This window comes from Pipra filicauda, unplaced genomic scaffold (assembly GCF_003945595.2).
Source record: "Pipra filicauda isolate LSUMZ 115617 unplaced genomic scaffold, ASM394559v2 scaffold22_size4397567_pilon, whole genome shotgun sequence".
NCBI classification, from domain to species: domain Eukaryota; kingdom Metazoa; phylum Chordata; class Aves; order Passeriformes; family Pipridae; genus Pipra; species Pipra filicauda.
Genome location: NW_024104343.1, coordinates 3,759,634 through 3,765,730, shown reverse-complemented (window position 1 = coordinate 3,765,730; position 6,097 = coordinate 3,759,634).

Sequence of the window (6,097 nt, the reverse complement as noted above, 5' to 3'; positions counted from 1 at the left end):
TTAGAATAATTTTTAAAGTAATGAGATTTTCTTTCATCAGAGTAGATTTTTTTTAAAATAAATCATTAATCTTGTAATTAAAGCACTGATTAAGAATACTCTTTGATTTGCATTCCTTTGTCTAAATTTGATCTAGGAGAGAGGCTATTATAAAAGAGGTTGATAAACCTATTTATTATTAAAAAATAATATCGCTGATATCTTGTATATCCTTTGCTATTCATCGTCTCTGCTCCATTTTGCTTATTTCACCTAACCTTTCAAGCTCTGAGATAAATTTTTTAATATTAATAAATTTTTTAATATTTTACTTTTTCATAACTCAAGTACTGGGGGAGTAGTTGAATTAATTCAAAATGCTCACTTCTGCATCTTCAGAGGTGTCAGTGAATGCTTGGAGCTCCAGGCCCCTGGAGCTCTCCAAAGGCCTTTGTTGTACCCATTATCTTTGCTCTGGTGCCCACATGATACACAGCCTGGCTAAGTGTGCACATACTCCACAGTGCCTGTACAGAGCACTGAATGTGCCCACAGTTGTGGCCTCCATGTTGTGTTTTTGGTGGGAGAAGTCACCTGCTGCATATGAACTTTGTGCTGCCTGATGACAGAGCTCCACAGTGCAAGGACCTGGTTTTCCATAGACTATGGAGCAGGAGACTTGAAGTTCAGAGATGTGAAGCACTGTAAGAAATGAAATCTAGAAATAGAAATGGTTACAGAAAACTGTCTGTTAGATGATATAAAAAAAGAGACTGGGATATTGGTATCATTTTTATGCCCTGCTGTTTGAAATCCTTTTTGTCATTCAAGTTTGATCATGTAGAGGGTTGATAAAGAAATGCAGTGAGTCACAGCTATAGCACACACAGGATTGATGTGAGTGTCCTGTAATGGGTTATTAGTGATCACTGGTTCTACACTGCCTGTATCTCAGCCTTCTTTAATTGAGGCTAGGGTACTGTTTACATTTTCAGGATCAAGGCTTCTGCTTATATGCAAAAGTGTATGACTTTTTGTGTTTGCCCTTTTTTCTTTCTCACTTGTAAGCGAAACAACTCTATTTTTCTCTCTGCTTAAAGAAAATAAAAAGTATAATAATGCTCTACTGTCTTAATTCTGAGGACAGGTACAAACCAGAAGTTTTCAAATTATCTCCCTTCCCCTACCTCCACTTGCACAGCATACTTTAGAACTGAAGCTTCTGCTTTGATGAATTTTAGAAAAAATTGTCTTCTCTTACCCAAAATTAAAGGCGCTAAATATAAAAAAGAGTTCCCATATGAAATCTCACAAAGATGCTGCCAGGCAAGTGAGAAGATATTCACGTGACTGTAAACATATCTTATTTTTCCATTGCAAAGCAGCCCACAAGTATGAAATATTTATTTTGTCTCTTAGGGAGTTATCATTCAAAAAGGAAAAAAAAAATCTTTGTGGTAACGTTTCAGATTCTAATTGTATTTCAGAAGCATAACTCTTAATTGGAATTTTTGTGTAAGAGTCTTAAGTGAAACATTTTAAAATCTACATGTAAACTAACAGTTCATAGATGTAAATTGTAAATTTTTTTTTTTTTAATTACTCTCTTCCTTTTGCGGCTTTGAAATTATACTTCAAGGTAGGGTTAGAAAAGGGCTGTACATAGCCAGTCATAGGTTCCTGGAATTCAGTGTAAATTTAAAACATATAGCCCCTGTGCAATTAAATGGTGTTTACAGACAGGGTTAGTAGCATCACTTTGTAAAAGCTTCTGATAAAAAGAATGTACCACTCTAATGCTCCAGACCAAAGGAGGATACAGAAGAGACATTTGTCTGGAAGAGAAAACAGCTCCTTCATGCAAAGCTGTGAACACTAGTGCATTATAAATCAAGATCTTGCAGGTGTTGACACTTCATCTTCTCTCCAGTTAACAATGGCTGCAGATATTCTGTGCAGGAATTTAGAGCTGTAGATTGTTTTTTTAATTTTATTATCCCTGGTATGTGTTGTGTCAATTTTATTAAGTTGCATTGATAGATCTGTCATTGACGTATGTTCACCATGTTTGTTTACCATGTTTGTTTTAGTTTTGCAGGTGTGTGCTAGGCTGGAGTATGTTTTGTTATGCACCCAAGTAATGAGATCCCAAAAGCAGAACAGGTGTGGTGTCAAGTCAAATGGTCAATGAGTACTTTCTAAGCTAATTTAATACTACTTTTTAAGCCTAGCCTTTTTTGTGATAAAGGTAAGGATGGTAATTTCTATTCAATTAACTTTCAGAGCTATTGGAAACCTGTAGGAGAACTACAGCTCACCTTCCCTAGGGATGCCTCTCCTAGGGACAGTTCCCTCGTGGCGGCTGTGTCTGGAGTCCTTGTCTGGAACTTTACACTGTACACCTTGGCTGTAGCTGAGGCTTTGCCTTGTGTACAGACTGCTGATTATGATTGGACTTGGTTATTAAGTAATGGTTTTGGCTAATTATTATATTACCCCACCTTTGTTGGAATTACCCAGTGTTACAGTCATATCTTAGAAGTGAATACTTTTTGTTTGTTGGGTGAGATTCTTTTCAAACTCTTCACTGTTTCTTTCATGTCACGCAATGATCTTTGCAGGTACTTGAGCATCTCATGTGGAAAGGCTTGTTCTGGTGCTATTTGTTGGAGATGGAAGCTGTGTGATTTAATTATGAGTCTAAGAACACTCTTGGAAGCGTAGAAGTGAAGAGAAATAGGTTTGTCATACTCTGCCTCTGTGATTGCAGGGGGCTGCCATAGGACAGTGTGATGATTAACTATGTCAGGGCACACAGTGATAATTCCTCAGAATTCATACTTGTGTCAATGTGCTGTTTATCAACCGCTTATGCAACAGCTCCTGCCCTTGTGGTGGAGTGCGTTTGCTCCTCTAGCCAGAAACTTGTCCTATTCACTTAGCCTTAGAGTTCAGTTTACAGCCTGCTTATCTTCAAAGATGGCAGTAAATTCTCTTGATGGAGCTCAGAGATTGTGTTCCAGAGGCTGAACTTCCATCTAATCCCTCCCTAGCTTTAGGCCACCTAAACTTGTCTTACTCGGGTTTAGAGCTTCATGCCAATGCAACGTGCAGTCTAATTCACTTTTCAGAAGTAATTGGTTTGTTATTACTCTGCTGAAAGAATTTATCTGGCTTAAAAGGAAAAAATAAAACAAATCTCTAGCCACCATTTTTAAATTGCAGGAAGAATGGTCTAAAAATATGAGGACTCATGTTTTTTTTTATATGAACTACTTTTCTGTGGTCACTTCTATACAGTCACTGGAAATTATTTCTGCCTAGAGCTGTTTTGTGATATAGAAAAAAATTCTTTCTGTAACAGTATCTTTATACTTTCCTATAAAATTTTTATGAGTAGTATTTTTGTACTTTCCTACATAAGCTAGATATGATTACAATGCAATGTGGATTTCTTCTAAGAGTGACCTTTAGAAAAGTGATAGTTATGTCTCAAGTATTAGGCAAGATAACAAAGTTGGAAGCAGTGGTGGAAGCTTTTTAAGTGTTGCAGTGGGTATCTCAAATCTAAAAGTGTGTTTGGAGGAAAAGGGAATAAAAAGGGGGGGGGGGGCGAAAAAAAGGTGCAACCAATACTGGTAGGCATACTTTTTCTTTGGGAAGAAAGAAAAGAAACCTGGAGTAGGACAGGGAGACAAGTTGAGATCTGAGGCTTTAGAGCATTTGGTGCCACGAAGCATGACTGTCTTGGCACCTGTAAATAAAATTCTACTTGCCAGAGAAAGGGGTGGGGGGTTGTTGGTTTAGGAATAACTTCTGGCAACAGTTGTTTGCAAAATAACAGGTAAGGAAGGATCAACACTGGAATGAAAAACTAGCAAGCTGGATCAATGGTTTTTGATCCATAAAGGGAAGTTCTTAGGCCAAACCTCAAGAATATAGGGCAACAACTGCCTTCCTGAAGATACAGGTGTGAGAACAAGAAATGCCCAATGAGCTGCTTGCAAAACTTCTGATGTCTAGGTTTGAACTGTATGGGAAAGAGGTGGTCTCCTGAAGGACCGACCCGTGGAGATAGCATTATCTTGATGAATAAAGATTGATTGCTGTGGTAGTGTAGCTGGAGTCTCGGATGCTTCTGCAGTTCTATCAGAACTGTATTTGCTGATTGCTTGACTTCTTTTTCTAAGTAAATGTAAAAAATTTTCTGTGACTAGAGAGACTCAAATTTATACTGAATGTGGGATAGATTGCCATTCCTTGGGAAGCAAAGTTAAAGAGAAAAAAGGATATAACTTATGATGCTGTTTCGTACCTTACTAAATTGCTTCTAATCTGTGTATCCTTCTTCTTACAATAAATTTACTAGAATAGGAACAGTCTATTATTATACTGGGCATTGTCTTACACAGACTAATGTTACCATTAGTACCATTATTCTAAAAATCATCCACAGTGCCTGATTTCCTTTGGTATACTTGCAGGTGGATGTGATTGCAGGGAACATTTCCATTTGTTACAGTGTTTGGAGTTCTGGAGTTCAAACATCCTTACTCTTTTACAGAATCTGCAGGTTGAGTAGGTTTAACATATCGCTTATATGTCATGTCTGTATTTATTACAGAATCTCCTCAATTTACTCTGAAGTTATGAGATTTTGGACTCTTTAGGATCTCTGTATTATCTCTGTTCCTTTAAACTCTTACCTAACTGTTCATGCAGAAATGTTTGTGCCTTTCAGAATGTTTTTTTTCCTTTTGCTTACCTTTGCTTTGTTGAACCCAGTCTCTGAGATTTTTGAATAGTTGTGAAAAGCATCTTTGTTTCAATGGTATAGTGTGATTTTATTCTGATCTGTCTGTGGATTAGTATATTTTCATTCTTCTCCTGGTTTACTGAGAAGGAAAAAATGCAATTCAAAAGTAAGCAATTAATGTTCATTATTTATTCCTTCAAATGAAAAATTTCCTCAAAATATTTGATCAGTAAGGTCTTTGTACAGGTCAGGACAATGCAGGCATCCACGAATAACACTTGATCTAATTGTGTGCATATTCATTATGTGAGCCACATCATGTAGGACAAGTGAAAGCCGTCTTTTTTTTTCCTGGAAAAATCAGGTTCTTATCCTTAGGCCACTGCTTACTCATTTTTAATGGTCATTCAGTGTATACTAGTATATCAATATTCATCATCACTCTTTACTCTCTAGGAAAATATTCTCTGTGTGCAGTGGGCACAAAACTCCTCAGTAATTTTACAGCTAGGTGTGCTATCACTATTTTCTCCCATAAATCCAGACTGCTGCATTTTATCCACTGGTACAAACCTAAAATGAAATTTCCATTATCAAATCTGCACAGAAAAAAACCCCTTTGTCTGCCAATTGCTAATGTAAAAAAGCATACTGAGAAGCTGAAAGGCTACAGTAGGAAAGTGCTGGTTTGCTATTCAGTGGCTAGTCCTCTGTGGTGGGAGTCCTGGATAATCATTCTAGTGTATAATTTTCTCTTTTCGATGAAAGTTAGGAAACCTGCTTTATTATCCAGTGTAAAATAATTCCGTACTGAAATAGAACAGTTTGAAGGTATCTGGATAGAATAACCACAGCAGTGTAGCTAAGAAATAAAATGTGGATTGAATTGAAAGGGGAAGAATTGCTCTCTTTAGTTCATATTACAGCATGACAGGTGTCAGGTTGCTAATGCATTGATCTCCTTGTTTCCATGGCTCGGGGCTTACAAAAGCTCAAGAACTTCGGTTATTTCTTATTTTTTATTTGGACAGGACACGTTTCAGTGCTAATACTAACACATCATTCTCTACTGGCCCTAAGCCAAGCTGGAGCATGAGATTTTGCTAAACAGTTGTTTGTGAGTCAATGCTGGTATATGGAACTGGTGTGGAACTCACCAGTGGAGGGTTGAAAATTGGAGGATGATGGGGATTTTGTTGTTGTCATCTTGTTTTTTTATCTCACTACAAAGAAAAGCCTGTTTGACTTCTGAAATATGTAAAGTAAGCATTCAGAAAACACTAGTAATTTTATTCTTAATTAATGTATCATAAATAAACCAAATTATGTTCTTTTTTACTTAAATAGGCACAGGAAAATTGA